General features: G+C 41.1%; 1 protein-coding gene across 5 annotated transcripts in view; it reads right to left on the reverse strand.

Moving 5' to 3' along the window:
* Window positions 1-11,385, reverse strand: part of nlgn1 (neuroligin 1) — a 385,565-nt gene extending 374,180 nt beyond the window's left edge. For 3 of the 5 annotated variants that reach the window (XM_008407822.3, XM_008407824.3, XM_017304370.2), the window contains exon 1: window positions 10,889-11,385. The gene's annotated coding sequence lies outside the window, so the exon portion shown is untranslated. Of the gene's footprint in view, window positions 1-10,282; window positions 10,521-10,888 lie in introns of those variants that run through there. The other 2 variants (XM_008407825.3, XM_081606651.1) reach the window with 2 other exon arrangements.
* Between the last annotated feature and the right edge of the window lie 7,134 nt (window positions 11,386-18,519).

The raw sequence follows: 18,519 nt of genomic DNA on the forward strand, positions 1-18,519 counted from the left end.
ATGGACCTTACCAAGCTGCGCCCAGAAACGCCCCTCGAAAGTCCCACGTGACTACATGTCTCACAAGCAAAGCCTCGCCGTGCTTAGCTTCTATGTGTAAACATGGCATTTTTCATTTTGACTGACTCTCTGCAGAGTATTTCTGAGTCGATTAGTTTAGCATTTCTGCCGGATTTTCACAAAATATCAGCCACGACAATGGACAGGGGAACCAACAAGTTCATGTCATCTTTTTTGGATGACATCAAGGTGTTTTAGCCACGCGATGCCTCCAACATTGTGCTCGTCACAGCGAAAAGCTACCGGTCGATGAGGAAAACAGCAGATCCTCACACCCTCAGCATAAATATAGCTGTGGACAAGATCACTGATGCCTATTGTTCTTGCAAGGCTGGGTAAGTCGGGCATTCATGTTTTAGAGGGTTCGAATGTGCCTAGGCCTTATTCACGGTACTTGGTGCTAGCGTGGCTAACACGATTACAGTTTAGTAAAAAGCCCTTTCAGGTAAAATAAAATCTTTAATGTATGTCAGATACGGTACACATTGCATATTGATCTGTTCAGCTAATGTAAGACTGTGTAACAGACAGGCTTCAAGGTAGAGAAGTTGTATCGGTACTGCCATTATGCTGTACTTAGCTAAAAGGTTTTCATAATGGAGGTTTTTATTATTGACTTTCTTTTTTTCATTCACTAAAGACAAAGAAAGCAAAGCAATAATACTTACACCAGCAGACACTTTGTTCTTATTGATCCTACTACGGTTGAGCTGCAAATGTGGTCGTGCACAAGCTTTAATCCAAGCAAGACATTCCATTACAGATTTTGTAAATCTGTGAATTTTAGTTCCACAAACACAATCAGGATACCTGACATCGCCTGTACATATACCCCACTGACGGTGGAAAACCATTCTTTTTCGAGTCCTGACGCAAAAACTTTCTGCCGGTCTGCTAGTCCACAATGTACATTAGAATGTATTTACTACAGTAGCTTCCGTTTGTGAGACGGTCAAGCACGTGATAGCTGCGCTGTGACGTAAAATGGGCATTAGCCAATGAAACGCGGCCCCTGTGGTAAGATCCATGATTCACTTCCTGCTAAAGAACCTTATAGTCCGAAAACAACAGTATGTAGTTTAATGTTTGACAATAACTGATTTATAAATAAAAAGTCATTTCTCAATAATGTATAAAAAATAAATACAAGAAAATAATTTGTTTATTGTCTTGAAACGTTAAATGTACATTAAATTATGGAATTATATAAATTGGTTGTATTATGTAAATATGTTCTATAATAAAACACTATGAAGGTGTGTGTCTGTTCATCAATGTCAATATAAAAATTAGCAGAATAATTTATATCAAACAAAAACATTGTGCTCTTTATTCAGAAATGCCCCAAAACAATTAAATAATCACATCAAAAGTTAGAAACTCTGTCTATAGTAATTTTTTTGATTACCAAATATATTAGTGTGTGTGAGAAAATTTGTCAATGACAGGTATTAACTTAAAATACTTTGTAGAACGGCACTTCCTGAAGTTCGGTCCATTTACTTGTATTGGCTTACTGGCAGAGAAGCCACATTCAATATTGCGGACGCTGTGACGTATCCCAGCAACGGGCCGACCCGCCCCATGATTCGACTACGTATTCATGTCTATGTTGCAAGGCGGCTCAGAAAAACATGTTACGACTTGTTAACAGCAGATTAAATCGTTTTAACTGCTGACAAAAGTGACAGAAGGTATATGGGAAGTGTGGAAGCCCCTACTGTATTAAATCAATATAGGAATAACAGAGAGTTGTCCATTCTGAGGTAAAAACAACAAATAGCTTACAGTCCAGGGGGGGGCAAGGCTGACTACATGGGCAGGCAGTGCCCCCTAATACCCGCCCATGCCACCAGGCCTGGTGTCAAGTTAAATATGTGTGCTGTGAATGACGTCAAGCTTCGCGTTACCCTCCAGAAAACTGCAAACATTGAGACTAATATGAACAGCGCAATAAACGTGAAAGCAGTCATAAATGAACGTGTCCGTAGAGTTGCGCAACTAAACTAATCATTAATATTAACATAAGTGTCACAAATCTGTGCACCTATCTGAGTTGTGGAGCCGCAGAATGAGCGCTGTGCATTGCGTTCGGACAGCAAACGCAGGACCGTAACACAGAACCTGGAAGCTGAGGCAGGGAGGGAGAGAAACTCTAAAATCCTATTTAGTTTTCCAGACAATAGGGGACTACACGAAAACATGCAAAAATTACAAAAGTTTTTATGTACTGTTGTAACCATTAAACAATTTCCCATTCAGTTCAACCTTATAAATAGAGACACATTCTTGAATTTACTATTATAAAATAACTTGCAATTAAGTATTGGCAAAGCTCAATGTAATTTTCACAGGTGGTGGAACATTATTGTCAACAGCTGCTGAAAGTAACTAAAAAGTTAATTTTAATGTAACTTAGTTACTTTCCAAAACAAGTAATCAATCATCTAAGTTACTTTTTCAAGGAGTAATCAGTAATTGTTACAATTTCAAAGTAATTATGCCATCACTGTCCGCAAGTATTACGGAAATATAGTCCTGATGTCCCCAAATGAGTACTTCAACTTTACCGACATTGTACTTTGCTGCAATTGCAAAAATGTGTCCAATTTTTCTGTTTTATGAAGCTGCTGTTCATAAGTACACTAGTTTCAAGCTTGATTTGCGTTGTTGTAAATACTTTTTACTGGGATTCCCACCATCTTGTTTTCACTGAAATGCATGCTATATTGTCATAATACCACCAGAAGATTCTGGTAGTGTCTACTACTGAGGCCAAAGGGTCCAACTTGAAAAAATGAAATATCATAGGCAGAAAGGCAAATATGTAATCTCCACATATGAGGACATCAGGTCTCCAGAGGGTACATGCTACTTTCTATCTAAAGTACAAGTCAAAACCCCAAAAATGCCCAGACTCCTGCTTACATACCACCATCAAGTCTAGTTCACTCTTTCTTATCTAGGTCTACAAGACCTAGATAGCATTTTTATTAATATAAACAATTCATATATATCTTTTTTTACAAAGGTTTTGCTGACTCTAGCAGCCTTTATTTGTGAGTGGTCAGACAGGAAAGTGGGTAATGAAGGAGGGGGAGGACATGCAGCTATGGTCACCAGGCTGGGACTCGAGCCTGCGACAGAAGCGTTGAGAGCTCCATAATGTGAGTTGTGCTATACCCCCTGCACCACCACAGCACCCCTACAATAGACATATTCAAATATTTGAAAACTTTGAAGTTAAAAGTGATTTCTTTAAGAACAACATAGATATATGTATATTCTACCTATTTATGGTGGAAAATAAAATGGTTGAAAATTTTGTCGCATGTTCATAAAATTTTATAGTTTAGTTCAAGAGTCCCAAAGATACAATGAATTACAAAGTTTCTCCAAGGTAAGCAAGTTGAGATGAGATTCTGCAGAAAGGTTTAATTCTTTATTGTTGTAAAATTGTAATAAGTTCATACATTTTGGTGACGTTGGTTCCTTGAGATGGCTGTGTCTGGCCTAGCAGGAGGAGCTGCAGATTTAAAACCTGATGAGGAGAAATTAACATTTTCTGAACTGACACAAGTCATTAATAACAGCAACCACCAGACTGACAGCAGAAAAAATATAATGCAGAAACAAGTTCAGCAAATTTGGGGCCCTCTGTTTGACACACTAGGTTCTTGAAGTCATCATATTATAAATTATTAATCGTTTAATCACCATTGCCTACACTAAAGTTAGTTGTTTCACACAGACACAATACGTGGCATAACCTGTTGGCAACAGTTACTTAAATTCTGCAAACTGTGATTTAATTATTTGGAAGGTAAACATAAAATTATGACTAATTTTCACAGGAGTCTAGAAAGATTTAAAAAGCAATTCCAAGCAGATTTTGTGATCTGCTTGGAATTGATATTTTTAAATTTGCCCCTTCATTATGTTGACTTTTTGCATCATTTATATGCTCTTGTTTTGCAACTCTTGTTATAAACTCAACAAAATGATAACTGACTGAGAGCCTGAGTACCTAACCTAACAAGTAATTAACTACTAAGCTGATCATAGTGGGTAGGTTATGTCTTATATTATGACTGCTTTAATATGTTTTGTCTTCTTTACCAGGATATATTTTGACTTTGAGTTTCCTTCATCCTGGTTAGTATCCAATAAAATATGCAGTGAATCTAAGCAGCAACAGCTTGTGACCAGAAATAGAGGAAAGAAGCTTTTTCCCTTCAGACCAAAGACAGAGTAGCTGAGTAAAAACATCTATGTCCTTACTATCAATACCTAATTTATTTTTTGCTGTCTCAGTAAAGAAAGATGCAAAATTCAATTACTGTAATGGTTTCCTCACTGCCTGATTACAGTATAATTAGATCCTAAAATAAAGAGCATTCAGCAGTGTTTATAGACCACTGATCCAGAACCAGACATTTTCAGCTTCCACCCCCAAAAGGAAACAAAAGCAAAGACGGGTAAATTATCAAAACTAACTGAACCATCACTTACCACCTTTTAGTTATGGTAAGCGTTAATAGTTAAAAACCTTTTTCTAGGATTGGGATCAAAGCCAATATATTAACTGCTGGACATTTAAAACAAGCCTAAAATGGCTAGTAGGTTCAGAAAAAGACCATTTTTTGTCGAAAGGGGAAATGGCAAAAGCTTTACATTTTTTCAGCCTCTGAAGCGAGAAGATAAAAGTCAAAAGAAGTTGATGAGCCTTGGCAAAAGAGGAGTGATGGCTACAAACTCGAAGCATAAAGAAAACCAAGTTTAAAAGGAATTTGACGGAGTTAGTACAGGGACCTTTTTTCTCAGTAAATTTCCATCCCGGTAATCTGTTTTTGTCCTAAACAGAGGAAACAAACAAAAACTCCTCTGACTCCAGGGAAGGGTTTCTGTAGGAAATATGCCTATAAGGTGTAAAACACCCCAGTTCAAACTGTCTTTAACAAAATAGGATGTTTTGGCAGAAGTCAAAATAGTGATGATCTTCATCCAGCAACAGTGACAAGGTTATGAGTATAGTGTCACATCTTTGTCAAAGAAAGTAAACAAAGATGTTTATGGCACAAAATGCCTGATTCTACTGCATAAAGAAACCCAAGCTCCTTGCACGCGAGAGGCGGCCCTTCGATGTCTGAGGAATCACACACAAGCAGCAGCAGCTCACACCACAGGCCAGTATGCTGGCAATGTGCAGGAGCTGCTACACTATATTCAGACTACAGAATCTATACAAGCAGGGAAATGGACTGGTGATGGGCTAAGTTGTGAGGCGAAGGCCAGTGTTTTGCCTTAAGGCTGCAGTTCAAGGGTTATGTGAGAATACTCTTGTTTATTTGTTTCTTATCACCTTTTTGGTTTGAGAGGATGGCCCAAACTAGTTGGCTCGGTGAGGGAGGAGATCATAGTCTGGCTTAATATACAGCCTATTACAATGTTAATGCTGCGCATTGAAAATGCAGTAAAGAGAAGCCAGCGTATTACAATTTGAGGGCTGCTGGAGCTGACAGAGCAGCCGTATGTGACGAGCTGGAAGTAAAAGCGTGCACTCAGTGACACTGCATAAAGCTTATGGCCACCTCAGGTCTGCAGGGAGAGGCCACATCATCCGTGATGATCGTTTCAGTCAGGAGGAGAGGTGGCTGCTAGCAATGCCAGGTCTATATACTTCTTTGGCAGGGCAGGTAGGGAATGATTTACCAAAGCTACGGCAAGCGTCACTGGTTGAAAACAGCCAGAACGGCCCATGCATGATGTATTGAAACAGCAATTTCACAAGCTGGCTATAAATACAGAGCAGCTTCAACAACAATAAAACAATAGTAAAAAGGAAAGAGCTCTTCAGAAATAACAATAAACCACCATAAGTCAACTGGAAGTGTATAATTTACAAAGAGGCATAATCCTAAGTATAGAAACGGCAGATAATGATTGGAGAGGGGGAGAGGAGGGAGTGCTGGCATCAGGGGAGCGCTACCGAATGGGGAGAAAAAACGAGGAAGACATCGATGAGGAGAGCAGAAGTTTTCTGAGATATGTAGATCAGAGCCCATGTGGCCCGTCTTCCACACACACACACACACACACACACACCCACACACACCAAGACCAACCACACAGGACAAATGCAAATGGAGAAGAAATAACAAAAAAATCAAAGTTCATTAAAAAGGTCAGTGGCAGATTTCGTCTTCATCACACCACCAGGAATAGCATTCATGTCACATGGTGTCATGGCTTTTGCTCTTCTACTTTTTTTTTACAGAATATTTTAGCTCTGAAGGAGTGGAGCATTACAACGGAGCAGACCTGCTCTGCTCAGGTCTGCTCCCACCCACAAACTGGATCCATGAGGTGACAACAGCTCCCAACAACATGGAAGGAGGATACGTCCATGTTTACCACCAACCCATAAGTATTGAAATATTCCAGCCAAAAATAAATCAAATCCTTTATTATGCAATGCATATCCTAAAACAAAGAAACATTTTACCAATAATGTAACAAGAAATTGGCTGATTAGTATGTAACAAAAACATCTTTTGAAAATGTAATGACTGCAGCTGATACTGCAATAACATGCTTTTTTTTAGAAATAAAAGAAGTTTCACAGTTTTTATGCATTTTGCTTCTGAAAATTATAGTTGCACTATTTTCATGCTTACTTATAAGCATGAGCATATGTAATAACTACTTAGCATCACTCTCTTTAACTGTGGTTGTGGGAGGCAGTTTGAGAATGAGCTTTCATACCAAATGTTTTATTTATAATGCTGCCTTTGAGTTTAGACATCCATCCATTCATCCATCCATCCATTCATCCATCCATCCATCATTACCTTACACGTTCATCCCATTAAAGTTTTGAGTCTATCTCCAGCATTCAACGCGTCAGAGGCAGGGTCACCCTGGACATTGCAGTCCATTGCAGGGTATATTTTTACATGTAAACTCATAATATGATAAAGGGGCAATATTTTCATAATGTTTCTTACATTTGCTGAAATTGAATTTGATACTTTATTTAGCAGAATATGAGAATTCTAGAAGTCTAAAGTTTAGCATCTAGTTTAGACCTACAGACTTTAGAAAGGACAGAGGCAGTAGCAGAGGGACAGTTTTATTTATTTTTTGTGGTGGGAGTTGGAAAATATACATATTCTTTTCTTTTTGGGGAGGAGCGGGGGTGAGAGGAATAGAGGGGAACATTTTTTTTATGAATGTGTATTTTGCTAACATTACACTTTACATAAAACTCAGGCACAAATCATGTGAGTTGTATTATTTTAGGATTTTTATTAATATAAACAATTCTTGTTCTTTGACAAAGATGTTACTGACTCTAGCAGCCTTTATTTGTGAGTGGTCAGACAGGAAAGTGGGTAATGAAAGAGGGAGAAGACATGCAGCTATGGTCGCCAAGTCGGGACTCGAACCTGCAACAGTCGCATCGAGAACTCAGGTCTCCTTATGTGAGTTGTGCTCTACCCCCACACCAACACAGCACCCGTACAATAGACATATTCAAATATTTGAAAATTCAGAAGTTATAATTGATTTCTTTAAGAACATGGAGTTAATGGCTAGTGGACTTATTAAACCTATCATGCATCAATTAATACCTGCTGAAGTACAGGAATACCTATTAATGTAATTGGCATTAGGAAAATAATTATTTTCTAGTCGGCACCAAAACTGGCTGCAGCCCACGGCCCCACGTCCAGGTATGTCCAGCCCTGCCTTCTTGTATAGCACTGTTACGTTTTTAATTGATCTTCTTAATCAAATCAATAACATTATAACCAACTAATGTCTAAATAAGCTATTGGGAAAATGTTATGCTATTGGCTCAAACATTTTGTAAATAATTGGAATGTTACATTTTATATTTTAACATATTTTTTGCACTTTTAGAATGAATGACATTGTTGCCCATTTTTAAATTTTTGGTTGCCACATTGTTATTTCTGAGTGTATGTGTTTCCACATCAGCAGAGCTAGCCTAAGGCAAAAGCAAACTAAGCAGCCGAAGAAATAGTAAAAACAAAATTTCTCTTAGGGTCCCCCTTGTGGCCGTGTTAGGTCACGCTTCGCTGGTAATATGAGCTGCAATGTGCAGTGCGCGTTCAAACCTCCAAAGCTCCGGTGGAAGATAAGTTGGCAAAACAATATTGCAAAAATTGACTGGTACATCAGGGAGAGAGAAAAGAAAGACGAAGACAGCAAAAGAGCCCAGGTAAACGTTTGTTTTAATGTGTCTTGGCAATGTAATGTTTATCAAAAAGATTTATGAAGCTGCTAACAGAAACTTAGCTTGATAGCAACCTTGAATGGTTCAGTTGAAAAGCCAAACATGTATGCTACCATGTTTGCATTTGCGCGAAACTGAGTTTTAACTTTAAATGACTTCATTCTCCTGGTTGACCGGAAATGTTTCTAATGTTTTTTGGCTTCAAAGCGGTGTGTTTGATAAGATTTGATAACAAGAATTAAAACAATGATATTTTCTAGCAAAATGTTTTACATTGGCCAACATGACTGCATTGGCGATATGTTGTTTGCTGCTGAGCATAATCATTTATGTGGCTAAAACAAACATTATTTTTACATCCATCCATCCATTTTCTTGCACCCTTGTCCCTTAGAGGGGTTGGGAGGGTAGCTGGTGCCCATCTCCAGCTAACGTTCCGGGTGAGAGGTGGGGTCACCCTGGACAGGTCGCCAGTCTGTCGCAGGGCAACACAGAGACAAACAACCATGCACACACACACTCACACCTAGCGACAATTTGGAGAGGCCAATTAACCTGACAGTCATGTTTTTGGACTGTGGGAGGAAACCGGAGTACCTGGAGAAAACCCACGCATGCACAGGAAGAACATGCAAACTCCATGCAGAAGGACCGGGGCCGGGAATCAAACCCAGAACCTTCTTGAGCAAGGCAACAGCTCTACCAACTGCGTCACTGTGCAGCCCCATTATTTTTACATCAACTTCTAAACTTCTTCAACATACCTTCAAAATCATTTGAAGGCTCAATATCAACCCGGTACTGGTCTACATTCTCAGGTAAGAAAGATTCATCAAGTATAAAGTTAATTTTTAGCTATTGGAATTACGCCTGCCCTGCGACAGACTGGCGACCTGTCCAGGGTGATCCCGCCTCTCGCCCGGAACGTTAGCTGGAGATGGGCACCAGCAACCCTCCCAACCGACTGCCAGTTACCGAACTTTAAAAAGCCCATCCTTGCTGATTTTGATTTTTTTTGTATGAAATGTTGCTAAATATAGGAAGAAATTTGATGAGCTGGTTACAGTGGGATGATTATTGTTATCGTAAACATGCAGACCTGACCTGATGGGCCTGTCTGTCTGTCAAACCTCTCAGTGCAGAGCAGAAGAGGACAGACGCTGATTTTTAAACCTTTGCTGAGTGAGATAAGATCAGGGGACAAGATTTGCTTCACATGTAAGTACTGGCCGTTCACCGATCTCCAAAAATTAAGGTAATCGGCGATTTATCGGCGCCGATAAATCGGCCGACCAATAAATGCATCCTATACATACAAGGTATAATGTAAACAGCACTATCAGAGATGCAATACGTTTATCATAGGTGTGTGAATGATCTAATTGTCTGTTGATTGCAGAAATCCACGTTGTTAGCAGAAATAGAGGGCCCCAAAACCAAATTCTGCTTAAGGCCCCATGGAGGCTTGGACTGACCCTGCACATCAGCCAACATATCTAACCACTGAGGCTCTCTGAATGTCACACAAAGCTTTTTTTTTAAAGGATTCTGTCCTTAAAGAATGCATGTGGCAACCAGATATCCAAGCACCCGGAACCTTCACTTCTTTTTTGTGTGGCAAAAGTCGTTAGGTGCGCACACACAGATAGACACACACATCCTCACAACTACCGCATTCATCCAGTTTTATATGGTGATGGTGCCCCCGCAGTGGCCGACAGGCGCAACTTTCCTCCGCCTCCCGCTTCTGAGACGGGAAGAAGATAGTTACACTATATAGTTACACTCAGACGCATCTCCGTCCTGACACCTCACACTGAGCCCGCTGGGAGCTCTATCTTCATCTGGACACACATCCTGCATAACAGCAATATTGTAAAGAGACATATTCCACTGAACCCCAAAGGTTAAACAGATTACACTCCAAGGAGGGTGGATAAAAATTAGTTTAGACAGAACCTGGTCAGTGACAGAAGACTCCCACTCCGCAGGTGGTAAAGGACACGCTGATTTATCCGCGTTCTGTTCGCTGTAAAATCCTATTTGTGGGCGCAAACTCCCAGCAAAGCCTCTTCAGACGCCCGCTAGAATGTCTAACGTTTAGCGCAGCTCGCTCGGCGAGAGTGCGCGACTCTGTGCGTCTATGCGCTCGGAGCGCAGAGAGAGGGAGTCAAAAGTGGCTGACAGAAAGGGAAAAAGAAGACTTTTCTTTATGCTTCTCAACAAAGACCACCACGAACCCCCCTCCCCTTGTCCCCCTGCCCACCCGTCCCCTTTACCTTTCCATCACCCACAATGAAAAAAAACAAAACCAAAAAAACAAAACAATAAAACAGACATGCAATTTCATTTTATGTTGTAAGTCAGGCAGCGTTCATCTGGACTTAACGCTCACCAACACATCTCCGGGATAATTCTGATAATTCTACTGTGAAAAATCAAGTACTAAACATCAGCCCACTCCATCGTAGTTGCTTGATTTCACTGGGAAATAAGCAGAGCCTCAAAGCCAAATTACTTAACGCCTCACGGAGCTTACAGAATTTAGTCTAGACGTTTATTTACCGTTAGAGAAGAATCCCATTCGTTGCGCTTTTATTTCTTCCTTCACACAATATTCCTGTTCGCGTTACGTCCCGTTAGGATAAGGTCCAGTCCTCCTAAAAGCCCCATAAGGACAGAGAATCCTGATGTTCCAGCGTTGGGAAATCAAACTGGTGCACTTCTCACTCCAGAGGTAAAAACTCAGCTCTGATGCGGTCCAACACCTCCAAACGCGTGGAAAGAAATAAGGAGTCCCCTTTTAGTTCAGAACGAGTGCGCTGTAAATCCAAAATGTGTTTGGTTCTTTACTAAGAACTGTTGGAAGAAGGATTCTCCTGTGACCAGCAGGCTCCGGGTTTCTGGACGCGCACCGGTCTACATCTTAATGAAGGTGATGCTGGAGGAAAGGAAACAGGAGAGGGATTTTTTCCCCCCATCGTCCGCTCCTCACGATTCAGGCTGCACTTGGCTGATAAAACGCCGTCCTCTCTCCCTCTCTCTCGCTCTCGTTTCCTCCCCCCCTCCTCCCATCCACCTCTCCTCCAGCTCCACGGTCTCTGTCGCAGACTTTCATGGAGCAGAGACGCGCCTAGCGGCCTCTCAGGGAACACCACGGCCAGGAGATTCCCTCCGCCCCCTCCCTCACCTCAGCGCGCTCTTAAAGAAACACGGAAGTGGGAGACTCATTACTTTCTCTACTGCTTCGTGGAGAACAATCCATGTAGTTCGCTGCTGCACATTATTTGTGCACATTATTTGTGCACATTATTTGTGCAGCAACGAAATATGCAGTAGAAAAAAATAAGAGAATTGAAGTAACAGCATGTGAATAAACTTTAAGTTTGCTCAGGTGGATTACATAGAAACACATAATTTATTAAAAAATAATAAAGCCTGGCAGACACAATCTAATAATTAAAAATGTTAACTTCTATGTAATTATTTTAGGTGGTATTTTTTAACTAATTGCGATAAAACTTAATGAAAAATTAATCTTGGACACAAATTCAGCCTTCATTCTAGTACATTTATTCAGAGGAGCAAAAGTCATCTTAAAACAGAATGAATATTCCAGCTCATGGTGGTAGCATGGTGGAGCGCAGTGTTGTAGTACTCGAAATCGGTCTTGGTCTCGAGACTATTTTTTGATGGTCTCGGACTCGACCGCATTTGATTTCGGTCTCGGGCGCTGAGGACTCGGCATTTTATTTCAAGACCAGTCGAGACCGCAACTGTGAAAATATCACTAAGCGTACAGCATACTGTCCAGTTTATTTGTTAACATCTTTGTTTTCAGTGGATGCAAAACGCACCGATTAAAATCCAAGCAATAACGGGTTTCTGTTACTCCCCCTCCCCACCTTTCACTCGTACGCGGCTCTGAGACATGCGCAGTGGTTTCCTTTGAGCGGCAGAAGATCTGTCTAATAGTCAGTAATAGAGTTACGCTACATAAATCATAAGAAATCCGATGGCCACAGCTAACTCAGCAGCGCTTCGCTTTCACAGACGGTGAGGACTACGTCTAACTTTTTTCGTTACTTATAAAAGTAGCTCAAAGAAAGGTAAGCTCAGTTGACGTGATGTTAGCAAAGCTAGCTGAACAGAGACACATAAGCATTTGTGATGAAAAAAAGTTGTCACTCACTGCTCTGAATTATTGTGCGGAGGTGTTGACTGACCTGTTGCATATATGGGACAACGCTGTGTCCAAAAGTCTGCAACATAGTGATGTGACATTCAGGGACAGTCCGATTCTTCTGAATGACTCTTTACTTAGAAAATAGGACTGGAGTGTCACTGAGAGCCGTTCTTTGTTCTTGTAATGCTTTGCGTATACTGCAGTAGTAGCTATCATTATTTTATTTAATCATATACATCGATATTTTTTTAATTAAATAAATAAAACACAAGAACGAAAGAGTACGCAGAGCATGCACATTGCTCTATGATTGTTTTCGTTCAAAGTGGCAGCTGTAATGTCTGCCACGGTGTCAGACTACCTGTTCATGTAGCGGGAGAGAGGGTGAAAACAGTCACGGTGAGCGCCTTGTGCTTGGTTACTTCTTTGTTGTTCCTTGGTCAGTGTTCATAGTTGAGCATTATTTACCGTCAGGGCATTGCCTCAATTGCCATGTTTAATGGTGCAGACAGTGATGGTTTCTGACATGAGCAATATGGGCAAACACCCAGGGTGTTATCTTTTTAGGGATGGCACCAGACCACCGTTGATTGTAGCACAAAGATGGAAGCACTTCATTTTAATATTGGTAAAATGTATTAAGTATTTAATATCTAGGTGTTTTTATGGGAATATGGATCTTTCAGATCAATTTGAGAAGCAATTTTGATCATATTTCACATTTTATCGTATCATTTAGCGTAGGCCGCTGGTCTTGGTCTTGACTTGGTCTTGGACCCTAAAAGTCTTGGTCTTGTCTCGGTCTCGATACGCTCTGGTCTTGGTCTTGTCTTGGTCTCGGGTTAGGTGGTCTTGACCACAACACTGGTGGAGCGCCATTATATCAGTTCTGCTTTGTTCTTTTTTAAAATTCTGTTGTTTTCTTTTTTGCTTAAAACATTGCATGTTTGGACTATCTTTTTTATGGCTTTGAGAAGCAACCAAACAAATGAGGTGGATAAGCAGAGCCAACAAATAATTCAAATTTAAGTTCAAAACATATTTAGTCAATCCCAAAGGGAAACTAAATAGTGGTGTCATCCAGCAATATTGTCTATAATGCCTGAAAACTTAAAACTGAGCTGTTAGCATGTCAGGGACTTCTCATTTGTAACCACAGTTACCACATGTCTGCTACTGGAGATCTGCCCGCAGCATCACCATACACAATGAAAAAAACATTGTAAATTTACAAGTTTACAGATTGATATGCACTACAAATCTGGAACAAACTTACAGAAAACTGCAAAACAGCTCAAACACCGAGTGCTTTTAAAAACTAAAAACCCACCTGTTATGATTTGCTTTTGAAACAATCAAGGAAACATGAATGAACATTCTGATGTGCAACCATGGCACTTGACAAAATGTAATGCTTCAATTGTTAAAGCATGACTTTGTATTGTTGTGCTTTGTAAGTAAAGCACTTTAAAATGCTTTGTTGCTGAAAGCTGCTATACAAATATAATGATGGGTTGATCGCCGTTAGAATTTTAGCTGTTTGTTCCATTTATAGTTTTCTGCTCCTTGTTTTAATTTCCTATCATTCCAATGCTTAGAGAAAAATGCAAAATAACCAGCATCAACAAAATCTTCTGCCTCATTCATTTTAATAAGTATGTCATGCTTGACACTTGAATTTTTTACAGATTGACCTCAGTAATTGAATTCCACACAAACACCCACCACTGATCCACACAACACATAAATGCATCTGTTTGTTTTCTGTCACTCTACTATACCTGCTAGTAAATTATTTCCAATGGAGACATGCTTTCTACAGAAACCTGTGATTGATCTGGTTAGTGAACTACCTGGATTTCAATTCCCTTAACTCTTTACTGCCAGAATTTGTTTACAGTCAAGTAAAAAAAAAAATATTTTTTGTGCGTCTCTGCTGAGAAACAGATTCTAAACCAAGATCAAATTATTTTTAAACAAAACATAAATGAGGTATTTATAATGAAAATGAGTGTAGCTGGACATGGTTGGACAAAACTGACACTGAGATAGCAGCAGAGTGGTTTTCATATGGTCCTTGGTCTGTGTAAATACAGGTCCTTCTCAAAAATTAGCATATTGTGATAAAGTTCATTATTTTCCATAATGTAATGATAAAAATGAAACTGTCATATATTTTAGATTAATTGCACACCAACTGAAATATTTCAGGTCTTTTATTGTTTTAATACTGATGATTTTGGCATACAGCTCATGAAAACCCAAAATCCCTGTCTCAAAAAATTAGCATATCATGAAAAGGTTCTCTGAACGAGCAGTTAACCTCATCATCTGAATCAACAAAGTAACTCTAAACACCTGCAAAAGATTCCTGAGGCTTTTAAAAACTCCCAGCCTGGTTCATTACTCAAAACCGCAATCATGGGTCAATGATGACCTGACTGCTGTCCAGAAGGTCATCATTGACACCCTCAAGCAAGAGGGTAAGACACAGAAAGAAATTTCTGAACGAATAGGCTGTTTGCAGAGTGCTGTATCAAGGCACCTCAGTGGGAAGGAAAAAGTGTGGCAGAAAACGCTGCACAACGAGAAGAGGTGACCGGACCCTGAGGAAGATTGTGGAGAAGGGCCGATTCCAGACCTTGGGGGACCTGTGGAAGCAGTGGACTGAGTCTGGAGTAGAAACATCCAGAGCCACCGTGCACAGGCGTGTGCAGGAAATGGGCTACAGGTGCTGCATTCCCCAGGTCAAAGGTCAAGCCACTTTTGAACCAGAAACAGCGGCAGAAGCGCCTGACCTGGACTACAGAGAAGCAGCACTGGACTGTTGCTCAGTGGTCCAAAGTACTTTTTGGATGAAAGCAAATTTTGCATGTCATTCGGAAATCAAGGTGCCAGAGTCTGGAGGAAGACTGGGGAGAAGGAAATGCCAAAATGCCAGAAGTCCAGTGTCAAGTACCCACAGTCAGTGATGGTCTGGGGAGCCATGTCAGCTGCTGGTGTTGGTCCACTGTGTTTTATCAAGGGCAGGGTCAATGCAGCAGCTATCAGGAGGTTTTGGAGCACTTCATGCTTCCATCTGCTGAAAAGCTTTATGGAGATGAAGATTTCATTTTTCAGCACAACCTGGCACCTGCTCACAGTGCCAAAATCACTGGTATTACTGTGCTCAATTTTCCTGCCAACTCTCCTGACCTGAACCCCATAGAAAATCTGTGGGATATTGTGAAGAGAAAATTGAGACGCAAGACCCAAAACTCTGGATGAGCTTAAGGCTATCGAAGCATCCTGGGCTCCATAACACCTCAGCAGAGCCACAGGCTGATTGCCTCCATGGTGCATTGAAGGCTGCAAAAGGATTCCTGACCAAGTATTGAGTGCATAACTGCACATAGTTATTTGAAGGTGGACTTTTTTGGTATTAAAACACTTTTCTTTTATTGGTCGGATGAAATATGCAATTTTTTTGAGACAGGGATTTTGGGTTTTCATGAGCTGTATGCCAAAATCATCAGTATTAAAACAATTAAAGACCTGAAATATTTCAGTTGGTGTGCAATGAATCTAAAATATATGACAGTTTAATTTTTATCATTACATTATGGAAAACAATTAACTTTATGACAATATGCACATTTTTTGAGAAGGACCTGTATTTTGACTGTCTAAAGCAATCATGGCAATGTTTTAACAAAAGAAATATAGAAATATTCTATGCAGTAATATCCCATTGGATAATTACTGCAAGGATGATTATGTTTCAGGTTGCAAAAATGATATGAGGCCAACTAACAGAGTGAGCAGCAACTCATTTCCTCAACAACCATGTCAGAAAGATGCACCCTGTGATCATAGAAAAAATGTTAGTCTGTTTCAGAAGGGTCAAATCAGTATTCTGCATCAAACAATAAATTTAGGTTTTTTAAAAATAACATTTGGTTAAATTTTCCATCCATCCATCTTTTTACACTTATCCGGGATCAGGTCATGGGGGTAGCAGCCTCAGTAGGGAGGTTCAGACTTTCTTCTCCCCAGCCACTTGTTCCAGCTCCTCTGGGGGAATCCCAAGGCGTTCCCAGGCCAGCCGAGAAACATAGTCCCTCCAGTATGTCCCAAGTCTTCCCCGGGGCCTCCTCCTGGTGGGACGTGCCCGGAACAAATCAGCAGGGAAGGGTCCAGGAGGCATCCTAAACAGATGTCCGAGCCACCTCAACTGGCTCCTCTCAACATGAGGGAGCAGTGGCTCTACTCTGAGTCCATCCCGGATGACTTACCTATCTCTAAGGGAGAACCTAGACACCCTTGGAGAAAACTCATTTCGGCCGTTTGTATCCGTGACCTTGTTCTTTCGGTCATGACCCAAAGCTCATGCCCATAGATGAGGGTAGCAACGTACATCATCCAGTAAATCTAGAGCTTTGTTTTTTTATCACTACAGATCATCGTTACAGCACCAGCTTCACTGCAGAAGCTGCGCCCATCCGTCCCGCTCAATTTTTCCCTCATTAATGAACCAGATCCCAAGATACTTAAACTCCTCCACTTGGGGCACTATAACCCCCTCATCTTCTCCTCCTGAATCCGTGGTTCAACTATCCGACAGACCCTCTTCTCACGGATCCCCGAATAGACCTTGCCAGGGAGGCTTAAGACTGTGACCCTTCTATAATTGGAGCACACCTCTGGTCCCCCGTCTTGAACAGGGGGAACACCACCCCAGTCTGCCAAATCAGGAGAACTTCTCCTGATGTCTATGCAATATTGCAGAGTCTCGTTAACCAACACTACCCTACAACATCCAGAGCCTTAAGGAACTCTGGGCGGATCTCATTGCCACTGTGGAGCTCTTTAACCACCTTGGCGACCTCATCCCCAGAGATTGGGGAGCCCAACCCAGATTCCCCAGGTTCCACTTGCTCAATGGAAGGCATGTTGGTGGGATAGAGGAGGTCTTCAAAGTATTCTGCCCACCAGCCCACAACATCCCGAGTCGAGGTCAGCAACACACCATCCCCACTAGAAACAGTGTTGGTGCTGCACTGCTTCCCCCTCCTGAAATGCCAGATAGTGGTCCAGAATCGCCTTGAAGCCATGCAGAGGTTTTTCTCCATGGCCTCTCCGAACTCCTCCCACATCCAAGTTTTTGCCTCAGCAACTACCTGAGCCACATGCCGTTTGGACTCCCAGTACCCATGTTCCGGGCCCACATGCCAAAAAGGCCCGATAGGTCTTCAGCCTGACAGCATCCCTCACCGAACGTGTCCACCAACAGGTTCGAGGTTTGCTGCCGCAACAGGCACTGACAACTTTACGGCCACAGCTCCGATAAGCCACCTTGACAATGGAGGTGCGGAACATGGTCCACTCAGACTCAAAGTACTCCACATGAAGTTGCATAGCTTTAATGTATGCAACTTCATATCTTAAAATAAGATTACCAAGTCTTTTGGTAGGAGATTGAAATGAGCCTGAGTTCATTAAAAAGAAAATAAACAAGTGAAGCAAAAAGTCTATTAAAATATTGTGTTCTGTCACTTTAACTCTTGTACATGCAAGGACTGAGGCAAACGTAAAGGACTATGGCAAATGATACAAGTTTTAAGTGTGTGGGATCGGTTGGACCCCATTTCTTCATACAAGGGTTATGAACGAACAATGTTATGTGTTAAGTATAGCTCAACATGAGGTGTGAAATATTTTTTTTTGTTGTTGTTCTGCCTAAGGTCAGTTGCTGTTCGGTGATTACACTTTTCCTGAATTCTGATTGACTGAGGGGCGGGACTAACTGGAGTACCGAAAGAGAAGAAAGAGATGACGAGGAGACTCTGTGAAGAGTGCTGGAACTTTGGTGAGCCATTTTTTGGGGACAAAAACGGCTAAAAGATGCAACAACTTAGTTGTGCACTAACGCCAAGGGACATCCGATGGACCGAGGAAGAAGTGTTTGGTGAGCTGGATACATGCTGGAGGTCTACCCAGGAGCCTGTGGAGAGGGAGAGACTAGCTACAC

This window comes from Poecilia reticulata, chromosome 4 (genome assembly GCF_904066995.2).
Source record: "Poecilia reticulata chromosome 4, P_reticulata-male-v2, whole genome shotgun sequence".
Classification (NCBI taxonomy): domain Eukaryota; kingdom Metazoa; phylum Chordata; class Actinopteri; order Cyprinodontiformes; family Poeciliidae; genus Poecilia; species Poecilia reticulata.